The sequence below is a fragment of the Desmodus rotundus genome, chromosome 3 (assembly GCF_022682495.2).
Source record: "Desmodus rotundus isolate HL8 chromosome 3, HLdesRot8A.1, whole genome shotgun sequence".
Taxonomy (NCBI): Eukaryota; Metazoa; Chordata; class Mammalia; order Chiroptera; family Phyllostomidae; genus Desmodus; species Desmodus rotundus.
In genome coordinates this window covers 112,333,357-112,359,121 of record NC_071389.1, presented here as the reverse complement: position 1 = coordinate 112,359,121, position 25,765 = coordinate 112,333,357, and the positions used below count along the sequence as shown (strand labels likewise).

The 25,765-nt window shown below is 44.5% G+C and overlaps 1 protein-coding gene across 4 annotated transcripts in view; it reads right to left on the bottom strand.

The window, feature by feature from the left end:
* WNT5B (Wnt family member 5B) overlaps positions 1 to 25,765 on the bottom strand; it is a 153,794-nt gene that overhangs the window by 103,199 nt on the left and 24,830 nt on the right. Inside the window, exon 1 of one of the 4 annotated variants that reach the window (XM_024555793.3) lies at positions 4,413 to 4,507. The exons of the other annotated variants lie outside the window; for them this stretch is intronic. The gene's annotated coding sequence lies outside the window, so the exon portion shown is untranslated. Of the gene's footprint in view, positions 1 to 4,412; positions 4,508 to 25,765 lie in introns of those variants that run through there. 4 annotated transcript variants of the gene reach the window in all.

The following is a 25,765-nucleotide window of genomic DNA, read 5'->3' as shown; positions in this document are numbered from 1 at the left end:
CAGGTGCGACTTAAGCAAAAAATATGAAAATGATGACGCTAAAATGACAATTTCCCAGTTCTAGTTCACTTCAGAGGCACGTATTTAAACTGTTTGAGGAAAAACAGTACAGCCAGGTTCTGGGGTCTCCCGAGCTCCATCAAGCTTGCAACTTGCTGTTGAAGAAAGAACAGAGGAGCAGGCCTTCAAATTTTCTGAGCCTGCGCCGGAGATGACTGGCTCTCCCAGCCCTAGCTGATGTCTGTGCCCTTGAGCCAGATGCCCTGCCATTGTGCGCAGAGTCAAATGGCAACAATCGGAACAGCGGGGCCCAGAGGAAGGCAGCTGGCCTGTCCTTTTCCCACACACACGGGCCTCATTTTCAGTGGAGTCACAAGAGGAACTGCAGAAACCCATTACAGTAAGCGCGGCAGGATTTCTGCACACAGCCTCCTCGCTGCTCACTTTAGAAATAAAAACGTGTAAGTGCCAGTGAGGATCCAGTGGTCAGGCACTGTATTGAAAGGCAGGGGTGGAAAATCAGTTTAATCTCCTGGATTGTTCCTTAACTTCCCCATTCCCCCTGAAAACAAAAAAACCTTTCTGACCCACACACACAATTCACGCTCCCCACTGTGATGCAGCTATGAATCAGTATCAGGGAGCTGGGAGTCCCACCTGGTGTTTTTCTTTACCTCAAGGTTATTAAGATGATTTTAGGATCCACTATAAGGAAGAAAATGTACAGTCAATGCAAAACTCTAGATATTTGTTTCCCAATGTGGAAGATGGAAAGTGAAAAAAAAAAAATTTATTTATTCACAAATAAATAAATTTGCAAAGCCTATGTTTTGTCAGCAGGTGGCAGCATTGTCTGTGAGTTGGCTATTTTCACTGGGGAAAGAACCACTCCTTCCTGGGGTGCCACAAATGCCCTCTGGTCACCTCCCATCCCTCTCCCGCCCCTTGCCCCGCCCCACCCCCAGAAGTAATTTCTCCAGGGTGTAAGAGTTGACAAAAGAGGAATTTCATGTTGCCAAAAAGATGAACCAGAATATTAAAATACCAGTTAAACTACTCAAAGGAACCTAGGTGCTGAGCACTTTGTTTTTGGAGCAAGTTAACAAATACAACCTCCTCATAGTTTCCACATTTAGCTAGCAGCTCTGCTTTTGGTGGTGGTGGGAATGAAACGCCAGCTTCTCTTTACTCTTAAAGACTGTCGCATACAAATCCTGTTAGATTGCCACGTTTGGGAAACAGGAGAGAACAAATGGGAAAAAAAATTTATAATTGTACCTGAAGATAGAAATTTTAACAGCAAGAGCAAAAGTACTAGTTCATACAAAAAAAATAGAAAGTATTGTCTGTGATGAAAAATTCTAGAGATCTTCTGAGAAAAAAACAAGGAAAGGCCCAGGGGCTCTTGTCCTCTGCAGCTCAACAGCCTGTCCTGGGGAATCAAAGCGTGAATCTGAAGGGTCAGCTGGTACCAATGTGGAACGAAAATGGGAAGGTAGAAGGTGGGAATCCCCTGTGGCTGCTCCTACAAGCTGTATTAGCGGGATGAGGCACAGAGCATTAGCTGGGTGACACAAAGGTCATTTTTGGTTAGAGGACGAGAAAAATGAAAGGAAAAGCTTCTGCAACTCAGGGCCCAGACAAGGAGCAAATTACCATTGCTGGCACCACTCATGAAGGTCTTACAAAAGCAGACAATCTCCCCGGGTGCTTTATGGACACCCTTGCCGAACTCTCTGCCATTGTTAGTGACCATACTGAATAAGCACAGACTCAGGAACACAACCCAAATAAAGAAAAGAGGAGGCAGGGGAGAGGAGGAGACCATGCATCTATCACTCCACACAAAGCTGAGGAGGAAAAACCACCGGGCAGGCTGAGGAGCCGGAATGACAAAGACACAGGGCATGAAATTAAGTGAGGGGAAGTAGGAACCATTACCAGCCAGCAGTTCCTAAAAGTGGTCCACGGGGTGAACCAGGAGGGTTACTCTTTGATTTTGCTCCAAGAACAGCTTTCCTGGGCTAGCACATGCCTTTAAGAAGATGGGGCCTCTTTCTTTGGTTGTTTGAATCTGACCTGAGACAAAAATTTCAACCAGACCACCAGGCTGGCCTGCGGTGAACCTGTGACTGAGGGCCTGGATGGTCGGTGATGGCCCCACAGACCAAACATCCTGCTCAGGTACGTGAGCTGCACTGCCCTGCCCTCCTCAGCCACCGGGTCCCCAGTGCACTCCTGGCATCAGAGCAAATGCTGTGTGTGATCTGCTACCCCATCTTCACAGGGAACAGGACGACATGTCTACAGGGAGGAACAGAAAGCAAGTGTCTCCAGGGCAGGCTGCTGGGCGACATCCCCCACACAGGTTCTCTGGGCAGCAGTGGGCTCCGGCGGCCTCAACACTGCCCACCAGCCCCACACCCATCCTGGCCACGAAGATACAACTGACAGCTCTTATCCTCGCAAGAATACAGAGATTCCATTGTAGGTGACACTCCCCAAAGCCTCACCCTAGCACAGTCGCAAGTCCACATGGCCAGAACCCTTCTCTGCACACTCGGCAGCCACTGCTGCTGCTTTCCCCACCTTCCTCTGTCCTCTTAGTCCCACCCCCCAAAACTGAAGGTGTCCACACAGGCATCCATTTGCTTTGACAGTAACCAGCATGGCCACTTCCCAGGTTCTTGATTTTCTATTGTCCCATGTGTGGAGACTGCGGAGCGGCATGGAAAGGGTTGCGGTGGGGGCATTCCAGGTGACATGGATGCACATGACCCATAATGAAGCAAGTTGTAGGCCTCTTGCACACCACCACGCAGGTATCGTGCATTACCTTGCAATGCTCCCTGATTTGGGTTGCCTTGCACTTGATGGCCCCGAGTTGAAGCCCCGTGTGCCATTCTCAAGCCCGTTCATTCCCACTCCCATGTCCACTTGCACTTCTGTACCTGTCAATAACTTGCGGGGAAACTAAGGCACTTGAGTGTAAGTGGCTACAAACACCTTCCCACCCTCCCACTAGTGCCTAAAACAAGCCTGCTAATGTTAATCAACCCCTTCACTTGCAGCTCAACAGCTTTTCTCCTTTAAGCTCCTGATAATGGTTTTACTAAAATCCCTTTTTGATGGAAAAAAATCCCAGCTGGACATTTCAGGCCTCTGCACAATGTACACGTCTGCAGGTCTTTCCCCTACCTCACAAAGGCCTCTAATCAAGTGGAAAATGTGCTGGAGGCCAGAGGTTTGGGTCTGCAATTACTTTTTAAGGGATTACTAGTGAAGAATAGGGGGCAGTGAGGGCCTCCCTCCTGCTTTGTTTTCCATTTGGTCCTGCTTTTAGACATATTGAGCCAGTGGCAGCCGTCTAGATCTCCAGCATAGGAGCCTCGTCCCCTCCTTCTCTGGTGGAAGGATGTCATCTTTGAACACCATCGCTTCGAAAGGGCTTAGAGAGTTTGGGAGCAATGTGCAGGTCCCATTCTGACCCTACTTAAGCCTGTATTTGGAAAACCACTATGGAAGAGGATCTGTGTGTGGGGAGAACACCCATTCATTAACCTCTAACCCCGCTCTGTACGCAGAGGGGAGAGTTCACACTGCATCCACACAATGCTAAGATTGAGAGCCTTCCCCGGGGCTTCCCAGGCTGGGGAGGGCAAAAGGTCATGTTCCCAATCTCGCCAGATATCCTTCGTCTCATTTGTACACATTGACCCTTCCCCTCAACACTGAGCAAATACCCACGAAATTCCTAATGCAAAACACAGATAAAAATATGAAATACTAACCATTTTTATTACCCTATTGGAATCTTTATGTAAAGATGTGCACTACAGAAGGGAGTCTGTCTTCCCCATCTATCTTGAAGGACCTTCTCTGATGGCATTTATACACGAATGTTCATGAAGGGTCAACTGATAAAGATGAACATTTCAGGTTGGCCCTAAGTTCTAATTCTATTTCAGCACAGGAGACTGCTCATCCTTCTAACACTAGCTGGTTAGTGACATATGCAAATACCCAGTAAAAAGGAAATGATCACAAATTCCTAAACTCATTCTGGGATGACCAGGGATTAGGCAGATCAGCTCTGAAAGTTAAAAGTCAGCATGTACTTCAAAATAAATACCAGGCTGGATGATAATTTTCAGGTCCTTTCTCCAAAGTCCCTAAAATACTTTTGGCCAAAAACAAACAAACAAAAACCTGACAAAATCCCCCAAAGTCAACTGAAGTCTGCTTTCATGAGTACAAATACCTTATTGACACATTTGTCTTAATTTTTCAGTTCCCCCTCAGAAGAACCCTAAACAATTGAGAACTATATGGAAAGAAGCACAATTATTATATTTACTACATTGCATTTAATACTTAATGCAGACATCATGCTAATATTTTACTACGCTGACCTTTATACTCCTTTCGGTGTGTTTTCGGAGGGGATCATCTAGTTTCCCCAAAGAGAGCAAGTGAGGATGGAGCCCTGGAGTCGTCCTCCCGAATGATGGCAGTCAGGCTGCTGACTGACTTCTGCTGGTTGTCAAGGTGTTGTGACAGCTTTCTCCAGCAGTGAATGATCTCCCTACCCTAGAGGAAGATGGACTTCTTTAGAGAGGTGAAGTGAAACGTTCAAGAGCATCAAAGGGGACAGTGGCCTATCTCTAAAGCAGAGCCTAAGGGGCCTGGCTTGATATAAGTCTGCCTTACGGGGAGAGTTGTCCTGAGCTCTCCCTGACACGCTTCCTGAATCGCTGCTCAGGATGCCTATTCACGTCTGTGCATGGCTGATCACCATTATTTTGATGTTCATCTATATTCTTATACTTCTCTGCTCTTTTAATAAACTACATTGAACAAAATACCAGTTGTTTTAGAAGTTGCTTTCCTACCAACAACAATTTGGGGAAGAGTAAAATAGCATCTTGGAAATAATAATTTAATAAAACAGTGATAACGATGCATCTCAGATTTTTCAGAACAGTGGAGAAAATTTGAGTACTTTGTAATGTAAACATCTTGCAAACTCCTTCTATCATACAGGCACCTAAAAACCAGCTTAAGACTAACTTCTTTAATTTTCTATTCAAAAAACAAGATGAACATATTTAGAATTAAGTACTAAGTATGGGCTTTCAAATTAAGAAAATTTTGTTTAAGGTCTAAAGCGAAAAAGAAATTATATCTTGAGGTTGAAACGTTATCAGTCCAAAGTTCACTGTGTCCAACTGGCATACCTGGAATAGTTGGGAAATGCCCTTGAGTCCACAAAGAGCATTTGCAATATTATGTCTCCAGACTGCACCAAGTGGGGTCGTGTACAGGCAGAAAGGGAGCCTTACTTCTCAGTGCTATTTTTTTCTAGCTCCTTCACTCATACTTTTGGTAACCAAAGGCTACACGTAACTCCTACTCAAATTGTCTCTGCTATATTGCTTCGTTTTCCCGAAGTCCTCCCTTTCACTCATCATGTGCGTGCTTATCACCTGGGTCACCTAACTCTCTAAACCACCATCTCCATGCCTAACAGCCTCCGGCAGCACCCACAGGCTCTGTGGGAACGGCTGCACTGCTGACTCCAGCTCTCTGCTGCCCTGCTCTGCCCTCCGATCCATCCCCAGCAACCCCGACCTTCCACAAGTGTGGAGGCCAGGTGAGTGAGAATCGTCATTACTGTATTTGGTTGGCTATCTCTAACCACAATTTTAAAATATCATTTTTACTAAGATATACCTGCCTATGTAAGGCCATCCTTAAAAGTGATTCATAAATCCTTATTAAAAACAATTGTCCAGAATAGAAAAATTTGGATGACAAGGCAAAACTGCCCATCGGTCCTCAGGTAATGCCACTTCCCTCCCCTAGGATGACCCAGATGACAGAGCGCACTGGATCCATTTGGGCCCCACCCTAGCTTTCAGAGTGGCCAACAGTGGTGACAAATACCTCAAATTTGGATCTGATAGAGAATCATCTTATTAATTTGTATGAGATCTTGAAATTAAGCACTTGTCAGCACAGATTAAGCCCCGAATGAACCTCTGGTAATCAGGGAACATTAAGAACCTCTCTCCCCAGGTCTATTGCGTAAGAGTCTCTTCAAGTTCTTCTCTGGGAGCCATTATGAGTTTATCTACCTGGTGCTGATGGCCAAGCAGCAGGGCTGCCAGAGCTTGTGCCTGGCTGTATCAATCATAGAGCTAAAACTACTTTAAGAGCCTATAAAAATGATAACAAATATTCCTTTTGACCATCTCATACAACCCTCATTCACAATCACAAAATCCTGCTGGTTTACTGGGATTAACAGCTAACTAATAGTTACAATGCTAGAGTTTATGAATGACTTTTTAAAAGCGCAAATTAGTGTGGACTCAAGGCTATCTTTCACTTGGTAAATATTTATTTGCATCTATTATAGGCTGGAGTCCTGTGCCAAGGGCTGGGGATACAAAGTAACGTCTCACACTACTTGCGGAGGTCGGCTTTCCTGAGTGGGACAGAAGGCAGTGGGGTTTCACTGGGACCTGCTCCCAACCACAGCCTGATGTATCTGTGCTGCAGCCTGTAATCCAGTCGTGCCCACGGGTGTGCGTCCCATGTGTGTTCATTAGGAGGAAAATAAAAGACAAGTTGGGGTTGCGGCTTCACAGAGTCCTCCGTGCAGGGGGGAACCAGCCAGTGGTGGATAAGGAGGCAAAACCGAGGTTTGTATAAACACAGCGCTAACCTCCCTCACTTCCCCAGGGGGTGAGGCCCACTCCCATTCCACGCCTGAACTGCTGGCCTCTGGGTCTCTCCCCAGCTCCTTGCGCCTGCTCTCGATGTCAGTTTCAACCGGATTTCAGTGGTACAAAAATATTGAGTGAGGGGCAGAACGAGCACCCAACAGCTTACACTGCACCCCACCCCAATCCCTGGGACTGTCACCTGCCTTTTGCGGGTCAGCTTAGCCTGCCTGGACTTTATCAGCATAGCACAGACTGGAAAGTTTCCAAGGAGGGTCAAGCCAAAGCAGGTCCTTGACCTGAATGACTATGGGGGTGGGCAAAAGTAACTTTACGTCGTGAGGATGAGTGTTTATTTTTGCATTATGATTCATTATTGTATTATTCATCTGTATTAAAAGTATAAACCTACTTTTGCCCTCCCCTGCATCTGAATTATTTTCTGCTTCATCTCCAGGAATTCTGTTTTATTAGAGAAAGGTTCTGTGAGAATAAAAGGAAATATTTAAGGTCTCCTCCTGCTGTTCAAAACCAGTTCAATGTGAACAGAAAGAAACCCGCTGGGCTGTGTCGAGGCGCAGCATACAATTTGCCACGTGCCTCTCCGCGTGGCACAGCCACCCCTGCTGCAGCCCTCACAGTGAGGGAAGTGCCCCTGAGCTGCTGCTTTAGGACAGGACCTTTTCTACCGAGATTCTGCAAAGGAGAAAATCCACACCCAACCCGCACACCACTCTGTAACGACGCCCCAGGACCCAAGCACAGAGAGTTCTCAAAAACACTGCCACAGCGAAGACAGCCCCCATCACCTGGCTCTAGCGTGCCCGTGGAAACTGATCGCACACACTCCTCCACTGTTTTTGTCCTGGGAACCCACCAGGCGCCTTCGTACGCTCCCACAACTGTCAGCTCCAGACACCGACACAGAGCACGGACAGGTGCCGACTGCCACTCCAGTGTGCTGGGGTGGAGAGGGTGACTGGGACCCCAGAGAGTCCTACTGAGCATGAGACTGGAGGCTGCGAGCACAGTGTCCTCACCGACCAGTGAGGAGGACTTCCTCAGAGGGTCCTGGGGGCACAGTGTATTTATTCAGAGTACCATTAACTGCAGCCCCACACAAAGATCTATGCTTACGGCTGGAATATTCAGGACAGAGACAGAGATACAGATAGGGAGGAAGGAAGGAAATGAAGAGGAAAAAGAAAGGGACAGGGGAAGAAACGAAAAAGAAAGAAAGGGAAGGGAAGGGAGAAAGGAAAGAAAGGAAGGAAGAAAGGGGAAAGGGAAATTTCTCTTTGTTCAACTTTAATCAGCATCTCTTGAGACAATGAATTATTTTCATCTCAAAGTGAAATAAAGAAACCCCAGTGAGCAAAGGAGGATAAAGCTGTGGGGGGTTTCAGTTTTATTTTAATACAAGTTTTTCCTCCCTTGGGGTTTTGCTTATCTGTCTATATATGTCCACAGAAAATATTATTCTTAAGAGTCCACAGAGTCTGTTCACATTTGTTTGTACAGACTTTTAAAGAGCAAATAAAAGACAAGCCGAGAAACTTTTGATATGTACTCTTGTACTCAGATGATGAGTTTAGACCTTTCCCATCAGTTCAGGACCAATGTGTTTATCATTACCAGCCAAATCCTAGTTTTGAAATCCATCCTTGAGTTCATCAAAGTTGACTTGTAAAAGAAGGCCCCTAACTTCTCTAGTGAACTCCTACCAACACCTTCCCGGGGGCTGTGGCAGGATCCAGTCTCTAAGGAAGGCAGGACCCTGCTGACTGCATGTTGGTATGACTGTGTCCCCAAAGCTTCCCACCCACATCCAGCCGGCAGCTCAGGCACAGGGCGGGATGCAAGGCTTCGTGTGGGTTATTATCTCCCATGCTCTGGGATCTTCGAGGCCCTGAATTTCAGATCCTGCAGAAGAAGGTTCTAAAGACTCCTTTAGCTGCCTAGCTAGGGTGGCCCTTCTCAGCTCTCAACTGTACTCACTGTCTCTGCCTCCCAAGGCCCTTCCTTTACCATCAGCCTTAACTTACTGCAGCTCCTCATTCCCACCACTGTTTCCCCAGATGGGTCTTTGGCGGGCCTACATAAGTTACCTGCATGCCTGCTAAAAAGCATTTTGTGCCAGGGGGTGGGGGTGGGGGAGTCCCCACACTCCCTACTCTTTCCCTGGAGATTCTAAAATCTAAAAATGTAATTAGGTCATACTGCCATCCTGCTTAAAAACCTCCACTAGCTTTCTGTTGCATAAACAATAAAGTCCCAACTCCTTACGGGAGTGTATGCCTTCACTGTCCCCGGTTACTCCTCGTTCTCACTTCCTTCCAGCCCTCATCCTCCTAAAGTCCTGCCTCTGTTCTGATCACATGTTGTACCCCCAGGCCTAGAAGGTTCTCCCATCCCTGTTTGATTGGAGAATTTGTCCTTACCCTTCAAGGCCTGGCTCATATCAACTCTGCAAAGCCTTCTATTACCTTCTCCTCTGGGTCCCCACACATGCCGTTGGAGGCTCTGATGTCAGGGCTCCCAGCACTGCACGGCGGTGTTCCTGTGTGTGACTCCCTTTCCCTAGAAGGGTCTCCTAGTCCTGGGTGGTCGGGGTGGCATTCGACTGACAAGTAAAAAACATTTCTACCAGATGCCCTGCTCTGGTGAATGAGGGTTGCTTCCAGTCCCAAAGTGTACAACCTTGTGGGAGAGAGAAATAATTACTAGACAATTTCCACGTGTGGTGAATGTTTTGAGTAAAAAAAGAACCTAGTAGAGGTTGGGGGTGAGGAGCCCAAGTCAGGAGGACCTAAGCTGGTCTAGGCCCAGAGACCGCCTTCCTAGCACTGTTGTTTGCACACTGGGAAGTTCTGAACAAATTTTCTTTTTTTAAGTACTTTATTTATTTTTAGAGAAAGGGGAAAGGAAGGAGGAACAGAGGAAAAGAAACAAGATGTGCAAGAGAAATATCAATCAGTTGCCTGTCGCACACACCCCCAACCCTGGGAACCTGGCCCACAACCAAGGCTTGTGCCCTGACCAGGAATCGAACTTGCCACCTTTTGGTCTACAGGCTGGTGCTCAATCCACTGAGCAACGCCAGCCAAGGCTGAATCAATTTTCTTAAGTGAAGCATCATCCAAACGCTGATGATCCTCAAATGTTCAGCCCAGACCTCTGGACCCACAGGCTTGACTATTGGACATCTCTTCCCTGTGTCCCACCCAACACATCTAAAATCAAACACTTCCTCCAAGTCTACTCTACCTGCCCAAATAAGCTACAGTTAGGTTCCCCCCTTCTCTCATTGACCCTCTGCCCATCTAGCGCATCCCAGCCTGTCAATTCTGCTTTCTAGGATCCAGGTGCTTTGCCCTCCTCTCCTTTCCCCCACAACTGCTCTAGGTCAATCCTCATCACTTTTAAGTTCCAAAGTGATTTTCTAATGTACAAAGCTAACGTATAAACCACTTCCTTGGTCACAATTCTCCAATGGCTCCTTCTTGCCTCTGTGGTTCCTTCCTGGCACACTTTGTGCCCTCCCATGGGGACAAGGCAGGACACCCGGACTTGGTGGTCCAGTGCAAGGGACTCTGTTAAGTACCAGATGGGCTGAGACCTAAGGACAGTTGAGGTTCCCTGGTGCATCTTAGTAATCAAAAAAGCCAAAAGTGTAATAAATAGTGTTTTTTTTTAAGATTTATTTATCTTTAGAGAGAAAGTAAGGGAGGGAGAGGGAGAGAAACATTGATGTGCAAGAGAAACATCAAACAATTGGTTGCCTCTCGCACACACCCCAACTAGGGACCAGCTGCAGCCCAGGCCTGTGCCCTGACTGGGAATTGAACCAGTGACCCTTTTTTGCCTTGTAGGACGATGCTCAACTAACTGAGCCATGCCAGTCAGGGCCATAATGCATATTTTATATTTTTTAAAATATTGTTGGTTTTTTTACTTTATTTTTTAAAGATTTTATTTATTTACTTTCAGGGAGAGTGAGAGGGAGGGAGAAAGAGAGGGAGAGAAACATCAATGTGTGAGAGAAGCATCCATTGGTTGCCTTTCACGTGGCTCCCACTGGGGACCTGGCCCGAAACCAAGGCATGTGCCCTGACTGGGAACCGAACCAGTGACCTTTTGGTTCACTGAGCCACAGCAGCCAGGGTGTATTGCGTATTTTTAATGACAGCAGCTTGTTGGACATAAATTACATCTCAATAAAGTTGTTATAAAAATGTTTCACCCACTGAAACTGTTATATGAATTTGCATTCTCTCACCTAAAATGCTCTATCACTGCCTATCTGCCTGTAAATCTTCCTTTTTCCTTCACTACTCCAAGTCTTTCCTGACCGACCTGGGCAGATCCAGGTGCCATTTCTCTCATGGCCCACACCGTCAGTCATCCCTCCCCACCCTTGATGATGAGGTCTCTGAAACCCCTTTGGCAGATGAGGAACCTCAGACTTACAGAAATAGTGGTGTGAGGCAGTGAGGTCTCAAATGACTGAAGTACAGGAACTGTCTTCATTTTGGTAACCCCCACCCTCAGGAAAGTGCCTGGTATAGAGCAGGTGTTCAGTGAATATCTGAGGAAAGTGGAACAGAAGATACATATTCTTCACGTTAGGCTCAAGTGATTCTTACTTGAAGACAGCAGATGGAGCTATTAATAATGACCCTAAGTGGGGCAGGGTCATCTTGAACTAACCTAAGTGAGAAATCTACTAAAAAACCAGATTTATTAAAATGTCACTCTTTGATAACTGCTGTGTCCCTGTCCCAAGGTTACCATTTCAAAGTCAAAGAAACAACCTATATGATTAGAATATTTCAAGTATCCATTTTTTAAGCATTATGCACTTGATGAGCTATTTTCCTTAAGCTTTGCCGGTTAAAAAAGTGTCTCATAACTCCTGCCATACAAATACATGCTTTTGGAGATACACACAAGTGCAGCTACAACACGCAAGATTCTAAAATAGCGTTTGCAGGATTATCTAGTCAAATGATCATGTCAACTGACTTTTTTTAAAAATTGTATTTTATTCATTATGCTATTACAGTTGTCCTGATTTCCCCCCTTTTGCCCCCCTCCACCCAGCAACCCCACTCCCTGAGGCAATCCCCTCACCATTGTTCATGGCCATGGGTCATGCATGTAAGTCCTTTGGCTACTCCATTTCCTATACTGTTCTTTACATCCCCATGGCTATTCTGTAACTACCTATTTGTACTTCTTAATCCCCTCACCTCTTCACCCATTCTCCCATACCCCACTCCCATCTGACAACCATCAAAATGTTCTGCCTATCCATGATTCTGTCTCTGTTCTTCTTGTTTGCTTAGTTTGTTTTTTAGATTCAATTGTTGATAGATATGTATTTTTGCCATTTATTATTCATAGTTTTGATCTTCTTTTTCTTAAATAAGTCCCTGTAACATTTCATATAATAATGGTTTGGTGATGATGAACTCCTTTAGTTTTTTCTTGTCTGGGAAGCTCTTTATCTGCCTTTCAATTCTAAATGATACCTTTGCCGGGTAGAGCAATCTTGGATATAGGTTCCTGCTTTTCATCACTTTGAATACTTCTTGTCAGTCCCTTCTTACCTGCAAAGTTTCTTTTGAGAAATCAGCTGACAGTCTCATGGGAACTCCCCTGTAGGCAACTAACTTCTTTTCTCTTGCTGCTTTTAAGATTCTCTCTTTATCTTTCACCTTTGAAATTTTAATTCTGATGTGTCTTAGAATGAGTCTCTTTGTGTCCATCTTGTTTGGGACTCTCCGTGCTTCCTGGGTTTGCATGTCTATTTCCTTCACCAAATTAGGGAAATTTTCTTTCATCTTTTTTTCAAATAGGTTTCCAATTTCTTGCTCATTCTGTTTTCCTTCTGGCACCCCTATGATGCAAATGTTGAACCTCTTGAGGTTGTCCCAGAGGCTGCTTATACTGTCCTCAATATTTTGTATTCTTTTTTTTAATACATGAGACTTTTTATTTTTTATTTTATTTTTTAAAAGATTTTATTCATTTGTTTTTAAAGAGGGGCATGGAGGGAGAAAGAAAGGGATAAAAACATCAATGTGTGGTTGCCTCTCATGCGCCCCCTATTGGGGATCTGGCCTGCAACCCAGGCATGTGCCCTAGACTGGGAATCAAACTGGTGACCTTTTGGTTCACAGGCCAGCTGAGCCACAGCAGTGAGGTAAATTCTTTTTTCTTCTTGTTGTTCTGATCAGTAGTCTGTTTCCTTGTGTTCCAAATCACTGATTTGATTTTAGGCTTCATCCACTACATTTGTTTCCCTGTAAATTGTTCTTTATTTCAATTAGCATATCCTTTGTTTCTGACTGGATCTTTTTTATGCTGTTGAGTTCCTTGATCATCCCTATAACCAGTGTTTTGAACTCTGCATCTGATAGATTGCTTATCTTCATTTCATTTAGCTCTATTTCTGGTGTTTGATCTGTTCTTTCATATGGGCCATGCTTCTTTGTCTCCTAGTCTTGGCAGCCTCCCTGTGTTTGTTTCTATGTATTAGGTAGAGCTGTTTTGACTCTGTGTCTTGGTAGTGTGGCTTAATGTAGTAGGTGTCTTGTAGGGTCTAGTGGCACAACCTCCCTGATCACCCAATTTGGGTACTCGAATTGTGCCCTTCATGTGGGCTGAGTACACCCTTCTCCTGTAGTTGAGCCTTGGTTGCTGTTGGCAGATCAATGGGAGGGATTTACCCAGGCCAGTTAGCTGCAAGGACTAGATGTGACCACTGATCACCAACCTCCACCCTACATAAAGGGTCAGCTATGCAGGGGCAGGGTGTTGGTGCTCTAACATGGTCTGTAGCTGTCCACTGGGTGTTCTGGCCATGGGATTTCCCAGGTAGTGCAGGCAAGATCAGCCCCCACCTGTGTTTTTGCCTCGGGCCATCCTGCCTGAGCTATAAAGCAATCTAAGATGATTGCTGTTTGTGCTGGGCTTGGATATTCCCAGGCAAAGCCAAGCTGTGAATCTGAGCTGGCTGGTGCTAGTGCTGGGCCTGCGGCTCACTATAGCCAGCTGTTGTTTGTTTGATAAGATTTAGGAATTTGTGAAGCATGAGCCAAGACAGCCATTTATATAGAAAAGCAGCTTGGGTGAGCCTGTAAATGGGGTGAGGTGGAGTCTCTGAGGATTTCCAAGGTGGGTCAAACAGTGTTAGACAGGTTGATGGAGTCTCAGATATGGCGCCAGCTTGCCAGCTCTGTGGTTCTGTGGCTCTGCAGGGAGGCGGGGGCGGGGGGCGGGTCAGAAAAGGGACATTGGCCTCTGCTTGCCTTGATAACAAACACTTCAGTTTCTCCCTGTATACCACTGGTGCCTTACAAGCTGCTGCCCTGGTGCTGGAGCTCAGAGGAGGTGAGTCTGAGTACGTGAGTCTATGTGTGGGTTTTTTAAAGGGAACTGCTTGGGGCTCTAGCAGTTTCTTCCATGGACTCAATCCCTGCTGGTTTTTGCAGCCAGAAGTTGTGGGGACTTATCTTCCTGGCACTGGAACCCTGAGCCCGGGGGCCTGGTGTGGGGCTGGGACTCCTCACTCCTGAGGTATCCCTTCCGAATTTTTATCTATCACACGTGGGTGTGGGACCAGCCTGTTTGCCATCTGCACCCTCCTACCAATCTGGATGGATGTGGTTCCTTTAATTCTGTAGTTGACTTCCATTCAACTCGATTTCTGATGGTTCTGAGTGATGGTTGTTCTACACTTCAGTAGTAATTTTGATGTGGTTGTGTAAAGGGGTGAGCCATGTCTGCCTATGCTGCCATCTTGACCAGAAGTACCACAACTGATTATTAATGATAAATGCCACACATGGCAAGGACTACTGACAACAACAGCATATTTAATTTGCCATTGTGTTGCAGTGATCTCTCACCCAGAGGGTAAGAGGGGCTGAGCTATGCAACAGCACTAGCAGTCCCGACTCTGCCCCGCCATCATCTCTCCTCCCTCATTACATACCACCACCACCACCTGGGAGACCACCAAAGGTTTAAGCATCAGGAGAGACAGTGGAGAACACCATTTGGTCTCCATGCATATCATCAAAGATTTATTGAATATTTAGTGTATGCTCAGATGGAAACAGGCAAAAAGGGTAGAAAATGGGTTCTATAGTGCTTTGCTCATTTAGTCCCTGACCATTCCTTGCCTCACATTTTCTTGAAAAACCAGGTAAAATACTAGACATATGCCTCACTATCAGATCCAGGAAACAACCATAGGGAATCATAAAGAGTGTAGTAAGTCTCAACTCAGCAAGTAGGTTCTGCAAGAGTAGAGCACGCAGCTGGTGTTAGCCTAAATCCCCTCAATGCCACTGCTTCAGAGCACAGGAGCCCACCTTCTAACACCAGACCCTTCATTTCTCTGCAAGCCCTCCTTGCTCATCCTGATAGGAATTCAACACCAGAATTAATGCTCTCTGGGACAGCCCTCAGCCCAATGACTGACAGGAGCTGGCACAGAACCATTCCAGCCCTTGGAGCGTGTGATCTATACCCTGGCTGAGGTCCCCAATAGCACCCAGTGGTAACGAGCTTGGCAACCCACCCTTTATTGGCTACCTTTCCTTAACCATCTCCCCCTCCCACTCCCTGACCAAGTAGTTCCCTCACCTCACAAATAGTCTACACAACCAACCATTACCCTTTCTTCAACCTACAAAGAAGAGAAAAATGCAAAGGAGAAAAAAGATAAGGCAAGACAAAGAGACAGATGAACCTACGTTCTCATTCCTTTGACTTACATGCAATCTCCATAAATACACATACATATGCAAGCAAAGACTGCACTGATTATGTTAGTATGTGGAGAAAGATGCATCCATCCTTTCCTTTTAGTTCTGCATGAAATTTAATGTATTCTTTATATCCCACTTATGAAAATGTTTTTAATATAATTATGATGATTATATTATTAAAAATAATTATTCTTGGTTATTTTTAATGTCTCAGGACTATACTTTGTGCTGCCCAGCCCAAAGTGACCTCAAGGAAGCACACTTTAATTGTGCCTATGTATATATGTACTTGCATGTATATTTATATATATATGTAAAGTGATAAATATATATTCCCGAGAAAGCAAACAATGTCTACATAGTCATAGCTAGACACACAAGGAATTCACAACTCCCCAGAGAAAATACATCTGGATGACCTGCCTAGCAATTCCCCCCTGAGATGTAGGAATATCTCCGTATTTCATTCCTTGTTCTTTGCCTGAAACAGTTTCGATCACTTGACAAATCATTATCATTCATTAATAATGCTTACTGAGTGTCCATATGTGAAAGAAACTCACTACACATTTCACAGATGCAATTTCTTTCCCCATAGAGTTTTCATTTTAATGGGAAAAATATAGAATATATGTCTTCCTTTCATATTCTGTTTTGGTTTGTTGTTATTTCTTGTTTTGTCTCTCTTTCTCTCTGTTCCAGAGGAATAATTTCCTGGTTTCATAAACTAAGTTGGATCACTTCACTTCCATGAGTCAGGAAACACTTTATGAAAGAATAATGATCTAAAGCAGACTGGGGAGAAGAGCCAGAAGGAAGCTGAGTCGAGGCAAACTAAGCTGGCTGAGTGGTGACAGCTTCGCCTCGCTGGTGTCAAAGGAAACTCCTGGAGAAGGGTCACCCTACGCAGGGTAAAGGAAGAACCGGGGACAAAAAGAGCAGGCATCTAGAACAGGTCAAACTGATAACAAGCAAATACTGTCCCATCATCAGAGTTCTCATCGCCTCATCTCAAATAACCTTGTAGATTAGATAGAATCAAATTCTCTTGGTCCCGATTTCATAGCCACAGACACTGAATTCTGTACTACACAGCTTAGAAAGTCCAGGCAGGTGAAATCTAATTTTCTATGTCAAAGCTCTCTACTAGGCCTGCCTTACTCCAGACATGATGGTCAAGGTGTTGGACAGCTGTGTCGCTTGACTGTTTAGAAACTGCCGCCTAAGCCCAGACTTAGTCAGTCTGATAAGAATCTCACCCAACTGCCCAAAAGGTCCTTCTGGTTTGGATTCTAGCATAGGGGTCCCAAGGAATGAACTTCCCTACACGCTGAACTTGGATGACTTGGGCTATGGGTGTAGGGAGCTTTCCTAAAAACACTATCCAGTGGTATAGACAATTTGATGGGTAGACCTTATATTGAATCACAAAGGTTTAGAAGTAGTAATGTTCTAGTCCAGTGGTTTTAAATCTTTTTTTTTCAAAGAACTAGAACTCCTGCTTTCCCACTAAAATGGTATATTGAAGCAAAAGAAAGAAAAACATTTATGTAGCTGAAACTTGGGGAGGAGAAGGGACATCCATACTGGCCCCTAAGTAAGGACTGTCTCACAAAGTTCTGTCCAAAAACCACTTATCTAGCTTAGTCCCTCCATGTTATGGGCACACAGTTCCCTGATGCTTAATCCTTTGCTCTTTTTGCTGTAACACCCTGTCTTTGAGACTCTATTCTGAACCTATGGAATTACATATGGCAATATTAAGCCACAAAAATTACTGACTCGATACTTTCATTAAAGAGTCCTTCCTGTTCATTTCCTGAGAATGAGAAGTTTTTAGTTCTTTGTACCACATTAATTCCAATTGGTAATTTTGACTGCCTCTTGGCAGAAGTAACACAGGTCAGATTCCATTAAACACATATTACTACAATAATAAAAAACCCTCAAACCCAGCTTATGGTCTACATACTCCAGTAAGATTAATCAGCAAGAGTTTAGTATGATACTGAAGTGTTTGGATAGTGTTTTAGGTTTTACTATAAAAAGATTTTGCCTACATTGTGTATATTGGCCTCACATTGGTAGATTCAATAACTCAGTGAGTAGGTGGCTTCCAGGATCCTCACATTATTAAACCCAACACTAGGACATACTGCGCAGACCCCCGAGGACCTTATTCCCACACTTCAGGGAGCTGCACCAGGTAGTCAGACACGACACGTAATTTGTTACCCTGGCACAGAGGACAGGAACTGGCAGCGCAGCCCCCTGGGAGTGGGCTCTGAGATCCCAGCTTGGTCAGTAAGGACTCCTGGGTTGTCTGTAAGACCAGAGTTTTTATTAAAGTAATTACGTTCAAAAGGAAACTGCAAAACTCATTAATGTGAGCATTTCAGATCTCGCTTCCTGGCAACTATTGTCAGTTTTGACTTAAATAAATTCTTACAAAAATTCAAAAAAAATAACAATGATTACACGTGTTTAAAGCCTTTTAAAAGAAGGGAAGATAAGTAAGAATTTGAAAGAAATCCATGTACCTATTTGAAAAGTTGAAGGACAGGGTGGAAGTAGGTGTGGAAGGATGAGGTAGAGGTATCAGACTCTGAAAACCTGTTGGGGGGAGGGGGTCCCGGTCCCTCTTACACATTCCCACACCACTGGGATTGGAGGGAGGGGTGATGTTGAGTTTCAGAAAGGGCTGGTCACGGAAGCACAGCAATGAAAAGGCGGCCACAGGAACGAGGAAACTGTCTACATGGAGTATAAATTCAAGGCCAAGATCCAAGTAAAACATCAAATTGGAAAGAAAAAAAAGTAACAGAAACATTTCAGATGACAAAACTGAAACTCTGTCTCTGACATGTGGCTGTGTAGGTCTCCCTTTCCTGCCTGACAACTAGAATCAGAGCCCTGCCATTTCCAGACACCGAGTCCCTAACATGTCACGCCTCTGGTACAGATGGAACCCACCTACTGCGAAGTGATCTGGGCAGGGGACTAGGTGGGTAGGGCCAACTCACACCCCCTCCTCAGGTTTCTCAACCATTACCTCGCATTTGATACCTGGTATTAGGACAGTTCATGCTGGGACACTCCCTGCCTGAACTCTGCTTGCCCTGGTCCTGGCACTTGTGCCCTACAAAGGGAGGAGAATTTTAATAGCACTGAAAAAACAAGAGGAAGAGGATGAAATACTTGTAAAGCTTTTGACAGTATTGCATCACACACATATAAGCATGCAGTACAGCATGTTCTATAACATAACACAATAAAACTTTCAATAGAACAACCTTTTATAAGACCTCATGGAGCAGCAGGGCTAAGTTAGAGTTGAGAACCAAACTGAAGCTTCTAAACATCTGGGGTTTTTAAGTACCTTTGCACTCTACATTAGTTTTGGAGTGACCCACAGCTTTCTGAACAGAATACGAAAAGTGTGTAAATTCTGCAGCAGTGTAGAAAGAGCTCTGGGATTTAAAACTTAGTTATGTAAATGATTTGCTGTATAACCTTGACCAAGTTATCTAACTTCTCGTCCTCAGGTTCCTCATCTATAAAATGGGAATACTGAAACCTACTCCATAGGGTTATGGTTGGGATAAATGAAATGAGATGATCTATGTGTAGCACCTACTATAGTGCATGGTACACAACAGATGCTTCATTTACTCAACCAATATTAATTGAGCACCTTGCTATTTGCAAGGCACTATGCTAGGTGCTGGAAATAAAAATGAGCAAAAATAGATTTGTACCTGTCCTCTTGGAGCTTTCGGTCTGGCCCACTGAGTGTCACTAAATAGTAACACTCATTGCAAATCGCTTGTCGTGGGTGAAGCACACTGGTGGGCCTACGCAGGTTACAAAGATAACAAGCGTGATGGAGACTGTTCCTCAACTGCTTAAATCTGATTGAAAAGGTAAGAGAATCGTGGCACCAGATGGCTGTGCCGCCCGTTATGTGACTGTGGGCGAGTCATATAACAACTATGGAGCTCAGTTTTCCCACAAGTGAAATAAGAAGGTTGGATTGGATAGTGGTTCTCAGTCTTGGCTGTGGATCAGAATCTCCTGGAGAAGCTTTCAAAAGTATAGATTCCAGGGCCCCACCCCAGGCCCGCCAATCAGAATCTCTGAGTGTGAGGCTCAGGGGTCTGTCATGATTTTTAAGATGTCCCCAAGTGGTCAAATGTAGACATCTTGGTCTTAGTCCATCTTCTAAGATCCCTTTTAACAGGAAAGTTCTGTGATAAATTACTGTAACACAACACTGAAGCCAAGCATGCCACAGAAAAGGCACCCACCAAGTGCTCCGAGAGTTAGGAAAAGGCAAGTATCATCTGGGGAGGTGGTATCGTGGAAGTGGAACTTGAGCTGGACCTTGGATGAAGGATAAAATCTGAATTTGAGGAGACTGAGAAAGGGAACAGAATGAGAATAGAAGCCAAATATTTTGCTTGAATGGGAATGATGGGACATGAGGTTGGCAAGGTAGATAGAGACTAACTTCATTATATCCTTCCTCCTTCCCTCCTTCTTCCTTCCTTCCTTCCTTCCTTCTCTCCTTCCTTCCTTCCTTTCATAATGTAACCATATTTGGAAATAGAATCTTCACAGAGGTTATCAAGTTAAAATGAGGTCAATTAGGATGGGCCCTAATCCAGTATAACTGGTGTCCTTATAAAAAAGAGAAATTTGGACACAGACATGCTCAGAGAGGACACAGTGAAGAGACACGGACAAGCCACGTGAAGTGGAGGGCTGAGGCATGGAGCAGACTCTCCCTCACGGCCTCAGAAGGAACTAGTCTTGCTGAGGCCTTGATTTCAGACTTCCAGCCGCCAGAACTGTGTGAGACAATCCATTTCAGTTGCTTTAAGCTCACCAGTTTGTGGTACTGCATTACCGCAGCCCTAGGAAACTAATTCGCAATGTGATGGCAAAGGGAACAGAGATACACAATCTCTGTTAGAGATTGTGTATCAATGGCCTGGAAACTGATGTTCTGAATTACTAGATCAACCAGCTAACTCCACACCTGAAGCTGTGCCTGGCACTCCTCATTTAGTATCATCCAGTATTAATATATATTTGCTGAGTAAGTAATGAGACATTCTGGATAAGAGGAGGAGTAAAGATGGATTCTTGGGGAGAAGGTGGGACGTGGAAGTGTAGGTTCAGTCTCAGACACATGAGCTTCTCTAGAAAGATAAGCAGGGCCAATTGGAGCACAGTGTGGGCCAGAGAGTAAGTTTTAGGAACCATCCATATAGTGGTAATAGGTTAGATGCAGTTAGAAAAATTATGTCGGAAAAAAGAGAACCAAAGGCAGGTGCACTGTAATTCAGGGTCTCAGAAAAGGATAAAGAAAGAGGAGAGGAAAACCAACAAGTCTGGTGGCACCGAAGACAGATGGGATTCCCAGGGAGAGGAGGACCTAGCTTTCAGAGAACAAAGGAAAGGGAGACATGAGTTTTGACATGTTTCAAGTTCTTTTCTTTCCATGTATCAATAGGGTTTTTTAAAAACATAAATCAATGACAAGTCTTGAATGGTTTCAAATGAAGCAGCTTTTAAATTTCCCAAATGTAAGAAAATCTGAGGGAAAAAAGTGTTACTGTTAATCCTCAGTGTTTCAATAGCAGCCTTAACCTAAAAATCTCAGAGAGTGTTGAACCAAGCAAATAATCCAAATAATCTAGCAGTAAATGTTACCTCCCTAATGTCACAGATAAAAAGGCTCAGAGGATAAAGACTTTCAGGTCGATCTTACCTAGAAAACAAGGTTCAGGTGAAGAGCTGGGTTCTGGTTCTCCGGCAAATATTCAAATCAAAGCCTGGGCCAGCTCTTCCACGTATTCACTCATTCAACGTTTACTGACTGGCTGGCGCTTCAGCAGAAGCAGAAAGATAAATAAAATCTTCAAGGAGCTTACAGTCTAATGGAGAAGACAGACACGCCATCAGGTGGTTTAAGAACATGTTAAAGACCCTCGCTAGGCAAACTTTAAAAACAATGTTCCACGGATGGGTGACTGGGTGAACAGATACGGTACGTTCAGACCATGACACATGGAGACTCCAGGGGGGACATTATACTGAGTGAAATACACCTGACACAAAAGGACAAATGTGTGATTCCACTTATGTAAGATATACATAAACAGAGCAGTGAAGTTCATGAAGACAGAGAGTAGAACAGTGGTTGCTAAGGGCTGGGGAGAGGAGAAAGGAGATTGGGGAGTTAGTATTTAAGGGGTTCAGTTCTGGAGACGGGCAGGGGTGGCGATGGTTTTACAACACCATGAATGCACCTAAAGTCACAGAACTGCACACTGAGAAGTGGTTTCAATGGTAAAGTTTAAGTTAATGAATATTTTATCATAATAAAAAAACCAATAATGCTTGTGAACCTGCCTGGTAACTGAATAAATTGCAGGTCTCCTTCCATGAGTCCCTGTGAGAACATGAAGCTCCCTCAGCTCAGTGAGTGGCCAAGCTCTAATGCTACCAGATGCCATGTGGAAAAAGAAGTATTTGGCTTTCTGCTGCCCAACTTGGTAGCTGGCAGCATCCCACAGATCTAAAGACTCATAGAGGCCTTCTGACTGTGAACTTGTGTGTAACAGGTTCTTATCCTACGCAATCAGGGATCAAATGAAGCTGACACAGCATTCCAGGGGTTCAGGAATCACTGCCCATCATCAGGGAGAAGAAAGGACTCTCCCAGCCAGCTCCCTCCCTCTCACTGCCATGAAAGTGGAGCTCCTAACAGCCCTTCGGGAAGAGGCCAGACTCAGACTGCAGCTAAGGAACCTGTCATTTCACTTAAATGGCATGTTACCATAACACTACTAATATGGGTCTTCAAAGCTGGCATTCTAAATTTCTTTTTACTTTATTTTACTTTATTGTTCAATTATAGTTGTCCCAATTTTCCCCCTGCCCCACCTCCCCCCACCCCACCTCAGTCAATCCCACCCTGTTTGTCCATACCCATGGGCCACCTAAATTTTCTTTTAATACATAGAAAAGATATGGAGAAGTTAAGTAACTGACTCTATCAATAAGTTGATGTCACATTCAAATAAAGAGATAAGCTGCTACTATAGTATACATGACATATCAAAGTTTTTATAATTCATTAGTTTTTGCATCTTTAAATATAATGTTTGGGTTTTATTACATGTTCATGTCCAAAAATGTTAGAAAATATGACTAAGAAATGGGAAGAAATAGCATGTAAAACCCTATCACCTAGAGGGAACCACTATTAATACTTAAGCATACTATTTTTAGGTGGAACATGCCCTATATTCATTCTTTAAAGTCCAACCCCTTGTATAGGTATTTACCATCTCCCCTGGTACAAGTGGTACCGTGGGATCTAGAAGGAAGGCTCAGGGGGCTTTCCCAGAATCTCACAGCCTGTCAGGAGGGAAGTCAGAATTAGAATTCAATTCTCCCTGGTCATCTGAGCCTCTCTGCCACTCCAGTAACCATCTGGATGATTAGAATTGTTGCCTACCACAGCCAGAGTCCTGGCTAAAAATACAGCCTCCTCTGAGATGGTTTCCGTTATTTAAATGTTTGAGAGCCAGCCAGAGCCTGGCCTGGGCACTGAGCGAACATCTGGGTGAGCGACTGGCCAGAGAACCACCCGGCAGCTGGAAGCCATATGTGCACCAAGCCCCCTCAGCCAACACGGCCTCCTCCCCCCTCCCCCTCCCCACATCTCCCCTTCAAAGCCTTACACGCCTTCTTTTGCCAGATCACAGCACTCCTGCGCTCCTCTGCTCTCCTCACTTCCCCACTCTGCCCAGGATAATAATTTCTTCTCCTTCCTAATTCCTTTTTCCCTTGTCACGTCTCTGTTGTCTTCCTTTCCCACTCTACCTGCACCTGTAAGAGTTTTTCCCTCCCTTGCTTGTCAGTCTGATGGTTTCTTCTGTGTCTCCTCAAAGCCCTTGCTCTTGGAAAGGCTTCCATGGACTTCCCACTCTGAGGGTTTCCCTGGAGCTTCCTCTGACCAGTTGGTCTCACCATAAAAGGATCACTCATTTACCAAACTCACCAAGACCAGTGATGGGTCAAGCACTGCGCTGCTGTGGGCCCAGGATAAATGACTGGGAAGGGGCTCTGAGGGCCTGAGTCTGGTGAGGGGACAACCGAAGCCAATAGTCAAAGAAATGTGCTAGGTTGTATGTTAGAATTTTAGTGTACAAGAGTCTCTGAAAGCATTGAGGAGAAAGCAACTTTGCCCAGGGAGGTTAGTGAGGTGGATAGAAAGGGCAGTTCTGAGGGAATCTCGGTAAGTGTGGTTGTCCCACAGGCTCCCAAGGAGCACCGGGCACCGCGAACAGTGGGATGAGTATGCGCCAAGGCCCATGGCCCAGCGATCTGGGCAGGATGGGCTCAGCACTTCACACACAGAAGGGCCACGCTGTGCTGCTCATGGGTCCCTTGTGAAAGGGTCTTACACCGCTATGACCTCACCATATTCTGTATCTAATTCTTATTTCCAGCTGGGAAAGTTCAGAACAGATTTCCCGAGGCATCAATTCACAGCAGAGCTAAAGCCATTGCTGAACGCACTGTTAGAGGTCCATGACGTCACACTGAGTAGCACTGTCGCAACAGCCCGTTCAGCTGCGATGCGGTCACCAGAGTCTATTTCAGATGAATAACCTCTGTGATTCTGGATCTCAGACCTTGCAAGTCTGCCCATCTACCAAGCAGGACTAGGGACTAGCCCAGGCTTCGCTCTGACAAAGAGGGTTCCATAGTCAAGTTAAGTATGGGAAACACTCCCTCTCCTGAGGGATTTATGTTGCATATGAAACATATTAAAGTTCCGTGGGGTTTTTTTAAGTGTTTAATTTGGGTTGAAACCAGCACTTCTCAAACTTATTTGATCACTCAATCCTTTTTTTCACCAAATACCTATTAACCTCTAGGGAGGAACACATGTTGGAGAGTGCTGGATTAGATGACTTCCAGCCCACCTTTCAGCCATTAGAATTCACTGCTCTATGGACTGAAAATGAGTTATTAAGCTGGAACCAGAGTAATCAAAATATAACTGGGTTCCATATACACTAACATTTATTCTAAGAAACTGAAAGTGGGACAGGACTTCACAAAAGGGTGTGATGATGATGGCGAGGGGTCAGGCAGGAGACCCAGGGGGCCAGAGTGAGAAGAGAAATACTGCAGAGAACAGGAAAAAGAAAAAGTCCCGAGAGAAACAACGGGGGTCGAAAGATAAAGCAAGGAAAAAACTCAATCAGAAGTATTGGGTTGGCCAAAAAATCCGTATCGTCTTTTCCATAAAATAAAAGACACATTTTTCATTTTCACCGATTACTTTATTGATTTGGATATTTTGACTATGTCGGCTATCTCCCATGTGGTATAACATTGATTGTTCTCAATTAATGCCTTGATTTGCTCACTATCAACTTCAACTGGTCTACCTGACTATAGAGCTTCGTCCAGTGACAAATCTCCAGCACGAAACTTCACATACCACTTTTGACATATTTAATCAGTCACAGCATCTTCTCCATATACTGCACAAATCTCTTTTTGCATTTCAGTTACATTTTTACCTTTCTTGAAATAATAAAGCATAATGTGCTGAAAATCTTGCTTATTTTCTTCCATCTTCAATATTATAATGGCTACATAAAAATTCATCAATTTTGATAAGTTATTTTTTTCTATAGAAATTCATTAAATTGAAAAAGGCACACTATCTACATAACAGATACTAAAACATCTGCACAACTTTTTCAACTTTCTTAACATACAAACACATCACACAATGCAAAGAAACGCAGAGTGTATTGGGAAGCTATGGCCACCTGTCTGAAGGTGACTGGCAGCTGTGGCTCAGATAGGTCACGCTGGTAATTTTCTCTCCACAGGTTTGTCTAGCACGTCAGAGATATCTTGTCTCATGACATAAAGAAAAAAGACAATGAAATGTGCACTTGGTAATTTTTTTTAAATGAACACTGATACAACAGCTGTCATAACACAGTCAAACAAAATTGTTTGGAATGAAGTTAAAGGTCTACCAGAGCCATCGTATGGAAGAAATCAAATGAACTCTTTGGCCAACACAGTAAGTTAGGCAAGTTTGGAAAATATGAAGAAGTTTTCACAAAAAAATCTCCGGGCACCGAGAAAGGCTCAGACGGGGATCAGGAGGCCATCAGGAGATTAGCCTCTGCCTTAAAGTAAAAG